Source organism: Molothrus ater, chromosome 1, assembly GCF_012460135.2.
Source record: "Molothrus ater isolate BHLD 08-10-18 breed brown headed cowbird chromosome 1, BPBGC_Mater_1.1, whole genome shotgun sequence".
NCBI classification, from domain to species: Eukaryota; Metazoa; Chordata; class Aves; order Passeriformes; family Icteridae; genus Molothrus; species Molothrus ater.
Genome location: NC_050478.2, coordinates 36,610,449 through 36,631,506, shown reverse-complemented (window position 1 = coordinate 36,631,506; position 21,058 = coordinate 36,610,449). Strand labels below are relative to the sequence as shown.

Below are 21,058 nucleotides of genomic sequence, written 5' to 3'. Positions count from 1 at the left end.
TCATAATTATTTAAGGAAATTTGACTCTTGTATTCCACATTCCATATGGGATGAGCTACAACATTTTTTTTCCATGATTTTTCAGTACTTTTATACAGTAATTGATTAATGTTAAAATCTATCACCAACAAATTGTGTATTCAGAGTATGGAACAGGTTACCTGCTTATTTATCTGGAAAATGATGCAGTTACTCTTCGCTGGGATTTTGTTGTAAAGTTTTAGATAAGGAAGTAATAATCTCTTTGGGATGAGGAAAAGAAAAGCCTTCTTCCATGCATCCCAAGGTTAATATATTGAAGTTTGTCTGACATAAATTAACCATGTATGTTCCTTGATTTGAGCTTCTGTTAAGAATTCATGCAAAAACAAGTTTTTCACTCAGTGAACAAAAAGGCAGGAAGGGAAAAAAATCTCAGATATTTTGGAAACACTAAGTCAAGAAAACTCTTGCATGAGAAGATGTTGCCATTGCCAACGCTTCTGTTTTTTTAACTGCTCCCTTAGTTGCAGAGCACTTGCATTGGTGTGGGAGATCAGATTCAATGAAGTCCTTTTTCACCAGAGTTATCTTGTAACTGTTACTTATAGATTGCTGCTGGACATTTTGGGTATGACTTGCTTATAGTCTCTTGTCTAATTAAGTTTCCCATTGTGGAAAGTAGAAATTCGCCAAGACTGAAAATGGAATTCAGGGGACCTACTAATGGGTAAATATTGTAATTGTGAGAGAGAAGATTAACATTTAGCATTTCCCTGACAGTGTGCATTTTTATCTGAAGTGAGGCAGAGATAAGAGAGTGCAAATGGCTGCTCTCAATCAGAGAAGGGATTGGCTTCTCCCCTTTATGTCAGTCCTCAAACCAAGTGCACCGTAATACAAAGAGGGTACTACTTATTTTCATCATAAGGTTCTTTTTGATTGCAAACTGCCTTTATAGATTAAATAAGAGGTATGATCATTGCCAAACTGATCAAACTGGAGACTAAAAAAAGGTACAGCTCATATAGTTAATTTTCTGTTCCACTGTTTGCTGTAACTATACGAGAGTGTAACTGTGTTGAGTTGAATTAGCTTTAAAAGGCATTGGTACAAGTATGTTTTATTAATTATCAGTTGCTACAGCTATTGAAGGTTCTATAAAGAAAATAATGTAGGCTCTGAATTAGAGGTAGCACAATAAACTTTTAATTTAGTTGGGAACTTTAATTTTGTTGTTTTCAGGTCATATTGGAGCCTGAAATATCTAATCTGTAGTGCCTAAAGATGAAAGAATTTCTTCCCTTGTAGAAATTAGATACACAGTTGCTGCTGGAAGCATTTTATCCACTTCCACTCTAACATTTGGAGTTCTTTTCTTCTATATTATAAGAACTTAAATTCTATATCTCATTCCATTGATGAAGTCCTAACCCTGGTTTAAATATTTTCAACAAACAGTTAGAAAGAGGTGAGTGCAGTATTGTTGCATCATGCAAAATACTAATTTGTCTTAATGAGAGATTTAGTTAAAGGAATGTAAGTAGTGAATGTGTACAAAATATATCAACAATCCCTACATAAAACAACAAAAACTGATTATTGGATATTGAGATTTAATTCAAATATGTAATTTAATACAGGCATAATGACCTTTTAAACTCAGTATTTAATGTTTTATAATAATGTTAATTCTGTCTCTTTTCAAGTACTTTATGTAGAATAGTATACTACTATGTAATTTAATACCTATAGGATTCTCACTAATATCCATTATTTTGAAAATATTATGAAATTTTCACAACTGTATGTTCCAATGTCCTTTATGTTTAGATTGTCAAAAAAACCCAAAAACCAAAAAACTAAAAAAACAACCAAAAACCCCCAAAAACGAAAAGGCAAGGGATTTCATTTTTCCTGCTTAGCCCCAGTTGAGGCAACTTCTCCTCTTGAGCAATATTACTGCTGATTTAAGTGTTGACATTTAAATTTCTGTTAGTTGAATCTTTCCTTATTTTTACTGTTCTACAGCATGCTGGCAAAATTATTATTATTTTAACAATTAATCCATTTTCCAGGTAAAATGGGCATTCATCAGCCTTCTAATTCATCTGAGTATTTTAGAAGATATAGCAATGTCTGACATTTGCTTTTGTGTTTTGAAGACCAGCTATTTCTACCCTTTTATATTTTAAAGTGAAGTCCTGATTTTTATTTCATTAATAGCCTCTTATACTATAAATCTAATCTGTTTTGGGATTTGAGTTAAAAAACTGCTCCTGATCTCATCTTAGTGGATAAACCAACTACTTTACAGAGTATTTGCTAACAGTGGTAGCTGTTTTATTGATGAATGTGGAAAAAGCATATAGTCCAGTGCTTTGTTCCATTCCTCTAATTTATGACACTAGTAATAATAGATGATGAATGAGATATCCAGAACATTAATAAATTATCTGAAGATGTGTACTAAATCAAAGAGGAGGAGACTAAGAAATAATCTCATATAATGCCTCCAAGAAAAGTAAGCTAATTCCAGAGTCATTTATTCAGCAATATGCAAAAACCCTGAGAAATTTGTTGAAATTGAACTGCTATAGTTAGTATGAGATTAATATAACTCAGCATTTCAAATGTGCTATTATAGACATTTGGATCGCCAGTTTCAGGTGGCAAGAGATGGAAAACTTTCAGACTAAAATCACTCTTAAATGTTTAAGTTAAAACCTTGTTTTTAAGCATGTTTAAAATAAAACCCAGCAATTTTGCCCTACAGTGATGATACTTCCATCTTCTTCCCTAAATTCATCCATCCACTAACAGGATTGAAATTTGCAGCAGTTTTCTGCTGTGGTTTGCATTTGGTAACTTGATGATTCTGTGTAAAATAGTTACTTGTTCAAAGAGAAACTGTGCAGCCTTTCATTTCTCTTAGCACTAGAGTTTCTATGTTTTGTCCATTTGGGTGCTATGAGGCATAGTTCTCCTGGTGACTCTGGAGTCTCAAAAGGAGTCTTAAGAGGCATTTGGCCACTTAAGCAGTGTTCATGTGCCACTTTGTTATAGACAGGCAGCATCCAAGTAGTGGGCTGGATTTATGCAAGCAAATTAATGTTATTCTTATTAATCTATCTCTTGACGTTATCAAGTCCATTGTAATTCAGTCACCATGATAAAATAGAGTGACATTTAGGGAGGGCAAGTATTGGTAGAAATGAAACAACTTGGAGGTGGTATAATGTTTCTGTTTCATAAAGTGACACTTAGGGTTTTTATGAATTTGATTTTTATCACATCTAGATAACCTGTGAGTGTACTTAGATAAATTTGTCATCAAAATGATCAATATTTTCTTTTTTCCTCCCTCTCTTCCCATTTTTTGGTATTTTTCCTTCCATGCATTGCACTTTTGCTGGAGTTCATATGGCTGTACCAAATTGATGCAGCTGATTGAGAATATATTTTTTCTTTGTTGAGGTTATACAATGAGTTGCAACGTAGTTAAGTGTTTTTTGTAAAACATCCTAAAAATGACACTTTCTACGTCAAGGAAAATAGAAGACCCTTATCCCTGATGATTATTGATCATATCTGATCAAATATGGTCACCTGTGGGTACAGGTAACTAAACTTAGCTATTAGTTGTATTCAATGTACCCATTCTCGTGATAATTTCTTCTGCGTGAAATAGTGCCAAAGGACACATTACTGTGCAACAGGGGCAGTATAGTAAGTGGTTTTCTGTATTTCGTGGATTCGGGTTCACATTTGTGACTAAGATTATGTGTAGACTGTTGGATACTAAGCCACTGATACTGAACTTCCAGATTTTTTTCATTCAGCTGTCCCTGTCAAAATCCCCGTAATAGTTTCAGTGATCTGGATGGTGGCTTGCAATCCCTGAACTCATGTTTGTCTTAGAACTGGACGTTTTTTAGGTACACTATTTCCTCATTTCCTAGAATGTGTTTTATTGGTCTTCTTTCTACACATAGCCTTAATTTAACATTTAACTGTGGAATTTATTGTAGTTGCAATACTTCATATAAAAGTTGTCATCAGGAAGTATCACCAGTTGCTTTCTATTCTTTGTTTCCTCTCAGTTTTTAGTAAATATAATGAGTATTGTTAATCATATGCTACTTCTAATAATCTGTCTTCAAGATGAGCAATTAACATACTGTTTAAAAATAGTGAGTATTAGAAATATTATATTATATTTATAGTAAGTAAAACACTATTTTCTTTTGCTTGTACTTTCATCTAGGTTTAGGCATCTTGTGAAAATGTTTATATAAATTGTAACTTAAATGAATCAAAGAATATCCTGAGTTGGAAAGGACCCACAGGGATCATCAGGTACAACTCCCAGCCCTGCACAGTACAGCCCCAAGAGTGTCATCATGTACCTGAGAGCGATGTCCAAATGCTTCTTGAGCTCTGTCAGGCTTAATGCTGTGACCACTTCCCTGGGGAGCCTGTTCCAATGCCCAGACACCCTTTGGGTGAAGAACATTTTTCAGATATCCAAACTAAACCTCCCCTGACACAACTCCAGGCCATTGCCTCGGGTCCTGTCACTGGTCACCACAGAGAAGACATCAGTGCCTGCTTCTCCACTTCCCCTTGCAAGGAAGTTGTAGCTGCAGGTCCTCCCTCAGTCTTCTCCGGGCTGAACAAACCAAGTGACCTCAGCTGCTTTTTGTATGTCTTCCCATCGAGACCCTGCATCCTCCTTGTGGCCCTCTGCACTCTCTAATAGCTTTATATCTTTCTTCTGTTGTGGTGCCCAAAACTGCACACAGTATTCAAGATGAGGTCACCCCAGTGCAGAGCAGAAGAGGACCATCCCCTCCCTTGCCCAGCTGGCAGTGCTCTGCCTGGATGCACCCCAGGACACTGTTGACCCTTCTACTGCCAGGGCACTGCTGATTCATATTCAATTCACCACTGCCCAGGACCCCCAGTCCTTTTCCACAGGGCTGCTGTCCAGCCTCTCATTCCCCAGTCAGTCCATACATCCAGGGTTGCCATGTCCCAGCTGCAGATTCCAGCATTTGCCCTTGTAAATTGTCATTCAGCTGGTGATTGCTGAGCTCTTTAATTTGATAGGATGGTTCTGCAAGGCCTCTGTGCTATGGAAGGAGTCAACAGCTCCTCCCAATTTAGTGTTGTCAGCAAACTCAGTATACATTTGAGTCCTGCATCCAAATAATTTATGAAGACACTGAAGAGCATTGGCCTAAAATAGAGCCCTGAAGAACCCCACTAGTGACTGATTGGCAGCTTGGTGTAACCCCATTTACTGTGATGTAAATGAATGTGCCATATTTATTAGTCAGATCAGGACTTCTTTGGCTCAGTCAGCCCATAAGTAATTGTTAAATTTTACTTCTTTTTCTTCATAGCTGACATTACCAGTTTTGTAATTTTTAACAGTCAAGTTCAAAGAGAAGTAGGGGTAGAAAACATTTTTAGAAACTAGGAATTATATCTATTTTCTAAGTTTATTAGATATTTACATGTAAAATATATATGTGAATTTTATTAGCATATTTGTCTTATATTTCCCACTATTTACTTCTGGCTGGTTATACTGGAGTTTCACATATAAGTATAGGATCTTTATTTCTCCTTTCCATTTATCTTAAGGTCTGCCTCAGCTACAAAAGTTATAGACCTTACAGGGAACCACCTTAAGGTGGTTAACTCATAGCACTGAATTGTGGAAGAGAAATCAGGGTCTTTCTGCACTTATATCTGTGGTGTTCAAATGGGGTTAGTGATTATAGTAGAATGTATTTCTTCTTTCTGTAGACCTACAGACTTTCTCATTATGTTCAGAATTAAAACCAAGATCTGTTGAAGGCCACAAAGTTGTTTCCCAGTAAGGGAAAGATTGAAGAGACTTTATTTGCCTTACTGGTATTTGTCATGCTGACAAACCTTAGTTTAAGGAAAACAGCTATTAAGTAAGCAACAAAATCCCATCACATATTCACTAACATTCTCATTATATTCAATGTGAAATCAAGACTTTTTTAAAATCAGAGAAGTCCATTAAAGAATGTTTTAGGGGTTAAGGTGCTTATTCATGGTTGTGCAATGTGACTTTGAGTTTCTTCTGTTCCTGGTCCATTGCAAGAACTTGAATAAGCATTGTGTACCTACATGAGTGTGCTTGTGTCTCTTTTTGTTGTAGAGAATGTCTCAGAATCTTATAGTGGGTAAATCTCACTTGAAATTAATTGGAGCTACCAGACAAAAAGAGAATAGTAGCAGAACTTACAGTGTATAAAGCTCACCTGAATAAAAGCTGAATAGCCTCTGCACCTCATTCAGTTATTAATAGAAAATTGAAAGATTCTACATTTTGCAGAAATTAAAATATCTATATTGGTATTAAAATATGCTGAGAAAGGGATCCAGCAGCTCTTGCTTTATCAAAATTGGTGCATGATCAGTGAGTACAGCAGCAATTAAGGCCTAAATTGGGAGAGCTTTTCTACAGAACAAGACATGATCTTTGAGAGTACGATGCAATATCCACTCTTTTTTATGAATAGACATAAAGAACAACAACTATTAATTGTGGAAGGTAATGATTGCACTTTGTATAATCTTAGAAGATAGTAAATTCTTCACTTGAAAATGTGTGCAATTTTTAATTTCTTATTTTATGTTTCCAGAAATAGGGCATCCAAAATAAAATTTTAATTGCAAATTTTAAATCTTCAGCCATGTAAAAAACCAAACCAAAACAGTTCAGTTAATATATTTAGTGATGACAACAGAGGGACCCTTTGGCCTTAAACATATAACTTGAAAAAAAAGGATCTTAAATGTAGTGTTGTACTCTATCATATATATGACATCTGGGGTCTTACTGAAATCTAGGAATGCATGACTAAGGTTCATTGAAAAAGAGAAATGAAATTTTAAGTAGCCAAATGTGAATATTAAATAACTGCAAACTACTTGTTTGCCCAGTACAATTAAGTATAAATTATCTTTCATCAATTCTAATAAATTGACAGTGCATTGTTTAGATAAATTTTAAACACAATAGAAGAGTGTCTGTAATTTAAAAATTAAATTTTGCTACCAAAATTAAGATTTCTTAGTTTGGAGTGCTTGCAGGTTAACATATTATTGAGAAGTTCCCATTGAATACTGCAAATCAATACAATGAAGGGTTAATTGTGAAAACTGATAAAAATTTTATTTTCTTATAAATCAAGAAGTTGGTAAAATGTACACTTACCGTTGATCATTAGAATACAAAACTATCTGTTAAAATCAATTAACATGCATATCTGATGACTGATTGTATAAATATGAAAGTCAAATAATTGTAATCGTTAACCATGGCTTCAGGTCATATGAGTTGTCAGCTCAAAAAAAGTAGAAGAGAAAGAGGTTGATTTGCATATATTTAATGTGGCATGCTGTACATGTGGGAATTTGAGATAAACCTTTGCTGGTAATCTGCTTGTTTTTATCTAAAAATCGACTAGGAAATGTGGGTCATAACAGTCAAATGAGCTATGTCTTGTATTGATAGGAGTTAATTCAGTAGTTTGGGATTTAACATTTTGCTATGTTTCAATATTTTGCAATTGATTTTTACCTTAGAGACAATTGGAAGAAGCTGGTTAAAAAGTTATTCAGAAATACTCAAGGTTTTTACCAAGAACATACTCAAAATTATCCTATAATGTTGTAGGACTGAGTTTCTTTTACAGTTTTTAGTTAGACTTGTCAATATGTCAAAAACCCACTTTTTTACTTTTTGTTTTTTAAAAAATCAGATGCATTTAAAATTTTTATGAAGTACTGTAGTGTGTCACAAAAGTATCTTTCTATGTGAAGTGGACCAAACAGATAATCTTTAATGTAATTGATCAATTGTAATAAATAGAGGGAGGAAATTGTGGCGCAAGAATGAACCTTCTAGTATTGAAATATTTATGCATTATTTAAGTTCTTAAATGTAAACTTATATGTAAACTTATGTTATAAGTTATTATGAACAATTGCAGGTTTCTTTTATTTAGTTTTTTTGTTGATAATGCTAAATATTTTGTGTAACTTTATAACAATTCCAGGAATCCTTGAAAAGTGGGTCAGAATATAGTGGCCAGTACCTTACATTAGTATAATCTGGTTAATCAGGTCTGTCCAGCCTTTTTCTTTCTCCCTATGTTTACTTCTGAGTATTAAAAAAAAAAAATCCTAAATTTTGATGTTACATGGCATTCTCTTTCTAAAATTTCCCTGTTTCCTATATTTCCCTGTTTCCTATATTCCTGTATTTCCTATATTCAAAGGCAGCAAGCAGCAGTATGTGGTTTCTTTTGGTCTGATTTGTGCCTTCAAAGTAAGAAACTTTCTGATAATGGCAATATCAAAAGGAGGAAAATTAAATAGCTTTGTTGCTCAGTCCTTTTACTGTGCCCCTGATTTATAATTCTGCCATAGTAAAGATTTGAAATTTGTTCTTAGGTGTGGGGTACAATCCAGTTCCTTGAATTATCACCCAAATTAACTTGACTGCCAGGAAGGGAGCCTCCGTGTTGTGGCACAGCTTCCCAGATTGGGCAGAGTAGAGAATGCACATGATCACTTGATTTTTGCCATTTTTCTCAGTGAAGTACACCTGAACATCAGTGCCTTCTGCTTTAGTCTTCTGTTGACAAGTCCTTCCTCATGATCTGCATGATGTAAGGCACCTATATGATGTTTGAGGGCTGGAGGGGAAGAGGACCAGCTGGCAGAAGAGAGGAAGGGAGTCAAATTCAGTTTCTGTCTTTGTCTCTTGTGTAGGGTGAAATTTGCATGTGATTGCAGGTGGGGGAAAGGTGGCAGTATTCCAAGCCATTGGCTCGTTTGGGTCCCTCTTTTAATGATTTACATGTCTTATTTGAGCAGGTAATTATGCCCCTCCAGCTTAGACAGAAGTAGTTGTGTGAGGAGGTGAGTTCTGTAACCACAGATTAGAAGCCCAAATTGAACATGAAAGTAATTAAAAAATGAGTAAATTTTAAAAGGAAAAAATTTGGGTTTAAGACGTCAGTAAGTGTAATTACAGTTTTAGCTCTACTGTAACTCATTGGTGAAAAATCACTGCTACCAGAGGCTCCAAAGCTGCAGATGAATGCTCTGTGACTAAATGGTTCTTCCTATAGAAGGTCTGATCCCAGAACCTCCAGAGCCATTGTACGTCCCAGTAATCCTCAAAATGTTTTAATGTGTGACAGTATAGGCTGCTTTTACAATAACTCATTGCTTTTAAAAAGAAGCATTGGGGACATAGATGATTTTTTGGGGGGCTGAATGAGGTTCAGAGATGTGGTGTGGGAATGAATTGTCATTTTCAAAGAGAAATCTGCACACTAAATGCGAATACTTTTATAAAAAAAACCCAGTCTCATTTGTCCCACTTCAGAAACACATACTGTGAGGAGAAAGTGCTTCAGGTTCCTTAAAATATAGAAGTTTTTGTACTGTTGTGTCTTGAGGCTTGCAGTGTTATTAGCTCAAAGGGGAGGTATGCTTTTTCATGATGACTATATTTAGCCAGGAGGAATAGTCCTTTTTAAAGCAAATTGAAATGAGTGTATGAGAGCGTGAAATTATCAGCAGCACTGGTGCACATTTACATTACTTCTACATACTCTTTTGAATGACCACACAACAGAACAAGTACTTCATTTCCACTGTGTTGATTTTTCTTGACAAAACATGGCAGTCTATCCAAAGGAGGGTGTTTAGCCAAGATAAATATAAAATTTATGATTAAGCAAAGTGTTTTCTTATTATAATCCCTAAAGAGAATTTGAGACTTGTTAAATATAACGTGCCCAGGTAGTTTTAGGAGTAAATTATCCTTTATGCTTTTAAATGCTGAAATACAGCAGCACCATCAGCAATTTGAAATACTGCTTCCAGAAACAACACTGCACACTGACTTTCTTTGAAACAAGGAGCAAAAACCCATGCATGTATGCAACATACAACTTCAGGTTTGATGTATTTCTTCATTTTTGTACTCCATACAGAGATAAAGAATCCATGTCAGTAGCATGGTTTGTAAAACTGTCTTGTTCTTCCCTGTATGTAATGTGTGTTATGGAAGAAAGCAAGTAAACCTTTTTTGACAGAACAGATAAAAGTTGGTAGCATGATTACACTTGTGGCACATTTCTTCAACTGCTGTATTTACCGAGTACCACTTTGAAGAAAGCTGTGGTGACTGTCAATATTATTCATTAAAATAAATGGAGACTGAAAATTGATTGAGGAGAAGAGTGGATTTTGACCTTTGTGGTACCAATGTTGGCGTTGGAGTGCAGTATTCTAATTAAGTTGTGAATGTACTTAGATAGTGGATATTAAATGATCTCACTGTATTCTTTCAAGGACTATGAACTTCCAAAATCAAGGATAACATTAGATGTCAGCCAAGTATTTTGTCCTTCTCGTGGTTTGTCTTTACATCTGAATTAGTGCCAGTTTGCACAGATTGTGTGTCAGCTTAAATACAAGAAACAGGCCTCAGTCTGCTTGAATTCGTTCCACCAAAGACTTCTAAAAACTTTTGGTAGTCTGCAAACTGTAATGGTTGTTTCGCATTAAGTTGCTTTGTAGAATTATAAAACAGCTTTTCTTGTGCTTTCAAATAAAATGTTGTCATCTGCTAATGAATGAGATACCATCTGTAATAATTAAGGTTATTCTACTTGTTTTTCCCCTGCAGCAAAACTTCTGAAGGTTTGCAGAAGACAATAAGAGAACCACCAAGAAGGCTATTTCAGTGTTGTAAGTACTGCACCCAGGAAAAAAAAAGAAATATGTGAATTAAGAATGTTGTAAAGAGATTTTCATTTTTGGGGGGAAAAATGAGCTACATAAAGGGATTACATGTAAAATACAGAGCAGAATGTATTGTAGCAATCATGTTAATAATTTACAAGGGAAAAACTGCACTCTTGTAAAATCTAAAATTGTATCCTTGTGCAGTGTAATCAGGAATTCACCAATAGCAGTGAAAAATATTTCTCTATCCACCAAAGATTGATCTAGTTTATATACATTTGTTTATTTAAAACTATCAGAATTTAGAAAATCATTGTAGTTTTGTAGGTTTGTCATTTGTTTTAGTGACTTATTGTTTAGGTTATTTTGCAGAATTATTTATTTGCTGATTTATTTATGTATTTCATTATTTATTTATTTGATTATTTAGTAAATTATTTATCTGATGAATTATTAATACATCTTCATGACATGCTTTAAATTATTTATAACTTAATTTTGAGTTTATTGCTTTTCGACGCTGCATTGTTACTGACTAGTTTTGATTTTTTTTTCTTAGTTCTTGAAAATTAAAGTACTAGCTCTAAGGCAAAAGTATATTCTTTGCAGAATCCATAGATGGTTTTCAATGAAGTAATTTACCATGTAGATACTAATTTTGTTTAGTTTTATATTCCTTAATACCACTTTTCTACTTACTTTGCTTTTGCTTCTATGATTTCATAGGTGTGCCAAGATAAAATGAGTGACCTTTAAGGGGCAAAGATAAACGTCTACTTTAAACTATGTAGAAATAGAGTAGTTTTATTTCCCCTTAATAAGTGTTCTTTAATTATTCTTCAAGTTAACATATATTTTTGTCCCAGTAAAATGAATGTTTTTAAAATGAGGCTTTTGATGTTTGAACTAAATATATTTAGCTTTTAATAAGAAAATAAAATATTCACATTAATAACCCATATGGAGAATTCTTTTTCAGTGGCGAGGTTTTAAATACATGGGGAGGAATGCTGGTATCTTTAGATGACACATGCAGAAAGAGATACATGTTAAGGGAAGGAAGGTGGATGGATAGTAAGGGGTTTCTTTTCTCCCAGGGTTTTTTGAATGCATAGAAATTTATAAGCTCTTCAAATTTAATATGCCTGTGTTATTGTACAGAAACTACTTCCAGGTTCTGTGATCACAAAGAATAATTTCTAGTGCACAACATAGTGTGAAACCTGTTTTTGCGTTCCTTTCCTCTGCCAATCAGAAAGGTCTGAAATATCACCTTTATTCCATAGAGGCTTGAATGACTGTATAAGGACAGTGTAAGGGGCCAATTTCAGGCTTTAGCTGTGGGCACCAGCTCAACAGAGTTTAAAACTGGTACCTGGGATCAGAATTTGACTTGGAGTCAATTCTGAGTGATGGACTCTTCAGGGCCAGTGAGCCACCTTGTTCCTGAAGTTGCCTATTTATTTGGCCTCAGTTCCCAGTGAGTACCTCAGGCAGTCCGAAAGCACCTTGCAGGACTGACAGCCCTGTTTCAGAGCTGTAATGAATAGGGCAAAGCAGCAGTTCCTCTGCAGAAGTGCCATGTGCATAATGTGGCCTTTATTCCATGTTTAGTGCTTGAAATGAATTACTATATACTTTAAAGTTTTAACACAGCATGGAAAGGCTGCATTGTACATTTCAAGTTTCAATGCTGTTGAAATACAGTAGAAATGGCCTCTGTAGACAGGTTTCACTATAGAACTTAAATTATGCATGTGTATATCCAAATTCCTTATTTTGAAATATTGAATGTATGAATATTTAATTTGTATCTTGCTTTAGTATCTTCATATGCTTGCCTTAAAGGAAGCTGTTTCCTTTGATTTATATACATGGATAAAAATGTGTGTACAGTATGTATCAATAGTTTTTCTCTCTGTGGTGTTAGATGAACAGCTTTAGATAATGATAGCTACTGATTTTTATTCTGCAGCTTGCTACCATTGTATAAAACGTAAATTTGCCGTATTTGTTCTATTAATCTTACTTGAATTTCAAATTCATTTGCTTTCCAGAAATATTTTCTTAATTACATGCGTTAAGAAAAGTCAAGTATGTTGCAGATCTTAATGATGCAGTATTTTTGGTGTGTGCACAGTAACAAAGCTCTGAATATTATTATTTGGGGCAGAGTTCCAATCTGAAATTTACATTTCTTCTTATTTGAATGTTTTCACTGAAGCTGAGAACTCCAAGGGAGTTCCTCAACATATCCTAGTTTATGCGAAATGCTCTCTGAAATTTAGTACCCTCTTATTTCGTTTTGTAAATGAGGTCTTATTGTTGAATAAGACCTATTATAAGCAGCTACAAAGGTAAGTGCTGTCAGTGCATTCTGCCACCAGTTTCTTGAAGTATGAAACACTCCCTGAAAGACGTGCTACTACTGTTATGGGATAATATAACGCAGCTTATGTGTTGGCACTGAGAGTAGCTACTTCATAATGATGACAAGTGAAAGTACAGCCAAAGGTCACATTAAACAAGAGATTTCTTTCACACCTCATCCGTTTTCTGGATGTGGTATGAAAATAGCTTTGTTCCTTAAGTATTTTTAACAAGGAAGTTATCTTGAAGTAATTTTTTATGCCGTGTATATTACTTTGTTCGTGTTTTAAGAGATAGACGATGGAATTCTAGCATGCTAAATTGATACTACAAAAATGTTTGAAATTAGCTTAAATTTTAGTGTAGTTAGACAAAACGAGCAGTATTTCATTTCACTACATTTTTTAGTTTGCAGATTTGCTTAAATACATAGCTTTAAGTTCTAGAAAAGGAGCTATTGATGTGTGTTGTGGTTTAACCCTGCTGGCAACCAAGTACTTTGTAGCCCTTCACTCACTCCCCTCTCTGCCATGATGGGATGAGGAGTAGAATTGGAAAATAATAAAACCCCATGAGATATTGAAATAAAAAGTGAAAGAAAGTAAAATATAATAATAATAGTAATGAGAAGAGAGAAAACAGAGAGGAGGAATAAAACCCAAGAAAAACAATTAAAAAAAATTAATTGCTCACCACCTGCTGACTGTCCCCCAGCTTGTGTCTGTCCTTGAGCAGTGATTGGCTTCTTCTGGTCAACTCCCCCCAGTTTATATACTGGCCATGATGTTCTGTCGTATGGAATATCCCTTTGGCCAGTTTGGATCAGCTGTTCTGACTGTGCTGTCTTCCAGCTTCTTGTGCATGCACCTCCACACTGGCAGAACATGAGACACTGAAAAGTCCTATGACTTAGACTAAGCACTGTTTAGCAACAACAAAAACATCAGTGTGTTACCAACATTATTCTCATCCTAAATCCAAAACACAGTTCTGTACTATCTCCTGAGGAAGAAGATGAACTCTATTGCAACCAAAACCAGGGCACTGTGCAGAGTGGTATTTATACTGATGTTGCATGACCATGGGTTTATTCTTTTTTGTATATTTTAAAAAGAAAGATACTTTTTTTTTTTTTCTGAAGTGAAAAAAAAAAAAGTCTTGGAGTCTGTTCAGAAATAGGAAAAGAGTCAACCTGGCTGTGTTGACAGTTTCTTAGCTCTGCTTTGATGAGATCCTACCAGTATTGTTAAAGGATAATTTCTGCTGAAATGGTGAACTGGGGTGCTAAAATAAGGCAACATTTTAGAAAAATGATTAGTAAGTATTAGATAATGAACATGAAGCTGACTTGTTTCACAGAGAGTGTTGAACAGTTAGGAGATACTGGTTGGGAAGCCTAAATCTGGTATATTATTGGTAGGTATATTTCTGTTCTAATCTAACTCCATAGAAATTGCAGAAGCCATATTAAGCTCTTCTTCAATTTGTTTCATACAGATAAAAGAATTTGCATCTCATGACTCACATATTTCCTGTTGTATCTTTAATACAGCCATTTTTAGTATTTTTCTTGCCTCTTTCCTCTATTGGTATGCTTAGAGAGTCTGTGTGTAGGAGCTTGTTATTTCACCCGTGAGGCAAGGAGGAGTTCAAATCAATAGCAGTGTGTTGTTGACACTAAATGATGTTTCTTCTTGCCACAATAAGACTTGATTTTGTCATCCTAATGATGCTAGCTTGCTTCACAGAATAGGGATCAGCACTCTCTCAAATCAAACTTTACAAGTTTAAAAAGAAGGAAATACTAGAAAAATAATCCAGTATTTGTGACCAAACATATGTGTTGGCTTTGTAAAATGAATATTCAAGTTCTGTTTCATTTTATAGGGGAGCTGCTTTGCGAGGCATTTTGGAAGTCTGTATGAAGGGATGTAGGATTGATCAGAGCTGACATTGATGAAAGTCTCATATTTTAAAAAGATGTTGTAGACATTATTTAAAATATAAGTTCACATGAAATACAGGTCTTAGTAAGACTTGGCTAAAAAAACCTAACAAAACAAGAAGCTTCAAGCTAGTAGAAATTCTGTGTTTCACAGAAGAATCTTTGCAGCACTGCCTAGAAAGAGAATGTCTGCAAGAGGGAATAGGTGCAATCAGCAAGACATTACCAGGCCTAGTCCATGATTGCACTCTACAGCATGGTCCAAAAGGAAAAAGCAGTTGTTCCTGACTCAAACTAAGGATCACACAGGGAGGCTGCAGCTATAGGAAGATGAGAATTTGAGAGAAATGGTGTAACTGTGGTAAGCAATATTATGATGGTAGGAATTCCCTGGCTTAATATTGTTAGAAACAGTGGGTTATTAAGAGCACAGGGTCTTTTGTTTTGGACATCTGAAAGCAATTACAGAGTTGAATCATTCTATTATATTATCAAAATATCTACCTACTTACAACAATATTTGTGTATTTATTTACATAATTTTCGTGGTAGGAAAGATGTTACCTTTTTATCTGAAAGAACTTTAAAAGGTATGTCTGCATGATTAAACATTCACATTGTAAATTGTTCTGTTTGCACTGTTATCTGTTTTGTATTTTTATGCAAAGCATGGCTTCTCAGATGTTCACAGTGTAAACTGCAATCTAATATTTTTTGATTTTACAGTATCTCCCCTTCCCACTTCTTTAATAGGATATTCATAAAGTCACCTGACATAAACTGTCCATATATTGTGGTGTATTTCTGGGAGAGGAAATACCTCCTATTTTGCAGGCAGTGAAATAAATCCTCATGAGAATTACAGTAACTAGTTATATTTCAGTAATGGTAGTGAATATTATGTAAACGTTAAGCAATATTTAGTGGGGTGTTTTTTATTTATGTTAACTGTGGGGAGTGGGCAGCATCTAAAAGATGACTAGCAACTTGAGAAACATAGCTTGTTGAGTTTAGTAGCCTCAAATCCCAAATGTTTTTGCTGATTCTGTTTCATACTGAAATATGTTTTAATGAATTTGCTGATGTCTAGATAAGGAGCACTTTGCAAGTTTGTCTATTATTGAGATTAAATCCCAATATTACCGGATGGAATGTGTGTGCCTGGGCTCGTCTGGCCTTGCTGCTGGACCAAAGGTGGCAGCTGTGGTGGTCTCACCCCAGAGACACCCTTGGCTAGCTGGGTATTATTACAAGTCCAGGCAAGCAGGAACTCAGGCTTACCTCTGGTGGAAAGGCTTTAGGTGACGGTGAAGGAAAAAGGAGATGGGTTCTGCTGGAGGGTTTGATCCAGAGCTTTATTCCTAGCACACAGACCTCTGAATGTTGCAATAGCTCCAACAGAACTAAAGAACCGCGTGGTCACGGTGTCTTTTAAGCCCGGGGAGAGGGGGAGGGAAGGGGTAGGTGTTCCACCAACCAGGTGGGAGGGGGGAAGTCTCAGGGGACAAGTGACTCCTGGATAGCCCAATGTTGCTAGGGCTGAGAGGCATCTTTTGAACTTTGCCAATCAGATGATGCCCTTGCTGGAATGTTAAGATTGACGGCACTTAGGAAGAGGGCAAGGGGGAGGGGAAGGGAGAGGTTGTTGGCACACCCGAGGGAGGAACTGGGATAGCTGAAACAGGGTATTACATCACACTGCAACAGTCTATACTGACAAGACACATCTACCTTGGATGCAACTTACTAGCAGTGTGGTAGTAGTCAGAGTATCGTAACCTTGTTCATTCTGTCTCCAGTGCTGAGAGAAGCTAAAGATCAGTTTTTCTAGTGTAACTGCCACTAATTTGCATGAAGTTAGTATGCTTGTAGAATACCACCAGCATACCTTGTCTTGCCATGTGTAGGTATAATATCTTACCCCATATACATTAAGATGCCTACCAGAAAGAACCTCTAACATCTTACTGGCGATACAGTGAGGAGTCAAGAAGTTCAATGAAGAAAGTTATGCCCTGTGTGGTGAGTCTCCTTAAATAGGTCTTTCCTTTCAACTGAAATTCTGATCTTGTAAACATTCAAGTATAACTTACGACAAGCTGATAGTAGCACTGAAGATGATGAATATATTCTCTACAGCATTATATTTAGTAAACATTAATTTTAGGCTATTTCTTTATCCCAGGCGCTTGGATTTGACATATGGTTGTAGCTGGGTTTAACATTCCTTACTCTGTTGTGAGGATAAGCAAACATTAAAAACATCCCTTCCAGTAGTTACAAAACCAGCAAAAATATTAAGTGTGAAGAGCTTTATTATTGTTTATTTCTTGATTGTTGTTTATATTAAGTCTCATGTTTCTGTGTGTCAGAGTATGTGTGTGTTTAGTACGACATTTCAGTTGATCAGAATTTTAAAAGATCCAAGGCATCTGGGACAGTCCCATTTAAATATATTTATCTAAATTCCAACATTTCATACAAAAGGTTTTAGATTAGTACTACAAAACTGAACTTTCATCTAGTAAGCTTCAGCATGAAATTCATAGGACTTAAACTTTTCCATTCACTTTTTTTACTTTTTTCTGGTTTTATACAGTTCATTTTCTATACAGTTTGTTTTTGTTCCTCTGCTAGGAAACTCCTTGTCCTAGTGTATCTAAGATATATTTTTTTAGTTGGTTCAAAACATTTGAACCAACATTTTCTTAACATTTTCTTTCTCAGTTTCTGAACAGTTTTGTTTGCCTTGCTATGCCTACTTGTTCTTAATAAATACCTGTACTGGCTGGAAATGAAAAACTTGGAATTAAGAAGTTTATTTTGGTAACAACCTCAAAAAAATTTAAATATTTTTTTTCTCTTTAATCACCTAAAAAAAGTGCTATTCTTAAAACTTTCTTAGAGAGAGCCTTTATTGTATGCACGTGCATGCTATACATTCTTGAAACAATTAGTAAAACTACAGGCTCATCTGAAGGCGTATTCTGCATTTTTAGTGAAGCATATTTTGAATAACTAGCTGATCTATGGAGTAGAGTTGTCCATTGATTCTAAAGATATTTTTTTCTGTGCTCAGACAAATCAAGATGGTAATCATTTATAATTTCTTGCCTTCATGAAAAGGAGTGATGAATAATATGATTGGAAGGAATGCATGAGTCATGAAATGGTGAGCTGGGCAATCATGGAAAAATTCACTTTAAAAATTTCCTTTTGCTTACCAGTATCTGTAATATGAGTTCAGTTTTCTGTAACATAATCCAGAAATTACAATGGTAGAGGTTTTAATAAAAGCCTTGGGTGGATTAACAACTCCCCTAAGTTGAACTGAACATTGCTTGGTGGGTTATAAAAAGGAATTTTTAAACTCTCAACTAAAAGTGGTTGTGGATACAGTGATCAGAGGACACTCCCTATTCTTACCCCTGTTTGGATGTGAAAATAAAATGTCTTAAAATATACTACAGTTAATATGGAATGAATATAGACAGTCTTCAAAGTATCTGCACTATTATGAAACAGCTTTTAAGAGAGCTGTTAAAATATTGATAACTTGGTAGAGCACTTCAAAAACTCTTTCTTATATTTCAGAGGAAAATCTGTGTAGCCAGTGCACATTTGAACCTTTTTGTGAGATATACACAGAAGAGAAGTTTTGTTACTAAATAAATGGTTCAATTTGTCATAGCACCACCCCCCCCCAAAAAAAAATCCATCTTGTTTTCAGTTTTTCTCCTATACTAAAATCATCAAGGAGGTATTGAATAATTGCACAGCAGAATCAAGCACCAGCTCTTAGTCCCGGGCAAGACTCACATAACCAGCTGTTGTTCTCCCTGCAGTGACCTGGGCTAGGCAGCCTAGCATCTGCCTCTGTTTTCTTTTCTGTGACCCAAGCCAGATTTCTTCAAAGTCTATTGCTGATATTTTCCCTACAGTCATTCATGCTAATTTCTTTTACAGGCTACAGCTGTTTTTGAAAGATCTTCTCCCTTTTTCTTTTCTGACTTCTTTCTGTAAATTTAAAGCGGTGATTTTTTAAAATTACCAGGTAATCTTGACCATAGGACTGTTCTGGTTGTCTTGCTTTAAGGTATGTGTCAGCACTGTACAAAAAGGGTAAATTAGATTTACTTTCCAAAGGAAGGTTCAGTCTGGTCCTTATGGAAGAAGAATCCTGATCTTGAACTGAGTTCATTACAGTCATTTAACTTGAGAGAATCAAGGTGAATGTGTTGGTGGTGGCTTGGGATGGAGCAGAGCTCCGAAAAATTCAGAAGCAAAAAAGGAGATATTTTGCTCTGTGAACCAACAGTATGGAAAAATTGTGTGGCAAAATGCTCTAAATGAGAAGAAAGGGCTATTAATGATATAAAACTGTTAATTATGGGATTAAGCTGACCTCAGGAAGGTAATATTGCTAAATAGCTAAATGCAAACCAATAAAGTGTAAGTTTGCAATTTTGGAGGAGATGCAGCTCAGCTTTCGCAGTTGCTGCTAATGGAAATTATGGAAAACATTTTAAAAGGACTAATTTTTTTAAAAGTAAAAGAACCCAAAAGATTGTGGTTCTCTTGTTTCTTTTTTTTTTTTCCTGTAAAGCATTCAAATCTTAAAGTAGGAACCAGAGGTTCCTCGTTCTCTGCACATTTATTTTAGGAGAGACCATGCACCTTGCTTTCAGTTTGCAAAATCAAAATTTGACAACTTCAGTTTATGTGGACAAGCAAATAAAAAGTGAAGTAAAAGTGAAGTTTATGTGGCCAAATGAAGTAAAAAAAATACTCTGGCTACTACTGAGTGACTAAATTTTTCTTTCACTGAAAATGCAAATAATATGGATAACACTAGCATTTTATCCTTTCTAGATAATATTAAGTGCTTTTTCTGCTACCTTTGTTCTGGGACAGATTGGTTAGTTATTGTCTGAATAAATGCTACTCTTCAGTCTAAACTGAAGCATAATAATAATGACTCTTTGGGAGAACCACTTCAGGTATTGAAGAAAGTAGCCTTGCAAAGCTCCTTCCCTAGCCTTGTGTTTTCACCACTTATATGCAGTCTGCTGCTTGTGCATACAGGCATTATTTTGCTATGTTAGTTTTAAATGTTATTAATTTTCTGATCTTACTACATTAGTGCTAGTTCAAGGAAGAAGTGAAAAAAAAGACAGTTGAAGGGGGTGGGAGACAGTCATGAAGCAATACTCAGACACAGTTCTTAGGAATGGTGAGAACAATACTGCCGCCGGATTAATGAAATGCGCTGGTATTAATTGCTTCCTGTCTCTTTAAATTTCTCTCTATTTTACAACAGCAGGAGTGAAAATTATGTGTTTTACTACTTTTGACTCTAATTTACTCATTTCTGCTGTTCTTGGTCTTCAGAAAGTACAACATTGTTTTAAAAACTTCTCGACACCAGAAAAAATAATGTAGGAAAAAAGCCTGTATTGTTGGAAAAACATTAGTTGTTTGGCCAATATGATAGGATTTTTCTTAAGTAAGTTCCCTGTGATGCATTGTTTCTTCAGTGTTCCAAAGCTGTCTTAAGGTAAAAATGTATGTGTAATTTTATAAGGCTTAAATGACATCCTCTATACAGGAATTCAAATTTTATCTTGCAATTTTTCTCATATGCACCTCTATTAGTTCTTCCATCTTGTAAGTCTTTGGTTTTCAACATGTACCTGAATTTTTCCCTTCAAAACCTTTTCATTCTAGTTCTTCTGCTGTTCTGGTACAAACAAGAATGAATGTTCAAACCCTCTGTTTTCAAAACTCATGCTCTGGTTAGATACAAGATATGTGTCAGTCCATGTGAATATGTATATTTTGATGTCAAAGAAATATTTTTATGCAATTATTTCATTAAGATCGTGCTATCAACTACAGTGTTTTGTTCACATGATGCTTTCAGAGCCTTAAAAAACAACAGAAAAA

General features: G+C 35.2%; 1 protein-coding gene across 1 annotated transcript in view; it reads left to right on the top strand.

Annotated features, from left to right (window-relative positions):
* Positions 1 to 21,058, top strand: part of TBC1D5 (TBC1 domain family member 5) — a 318,136-nt gene that overhangs the window by 18,399 nt on the left and 278,679 nt on the right. Inside the window, exon 2 of the mRNA XM_054514222.1 lies at positions 10,739 to 10,800. The gene's annotated coding sequence lies outside the window, so the exon portion shown is untranslated. The remainder of the gene's footprint in view (positions 1 to 10,738; positions 10,801 to 21,058) is intronic.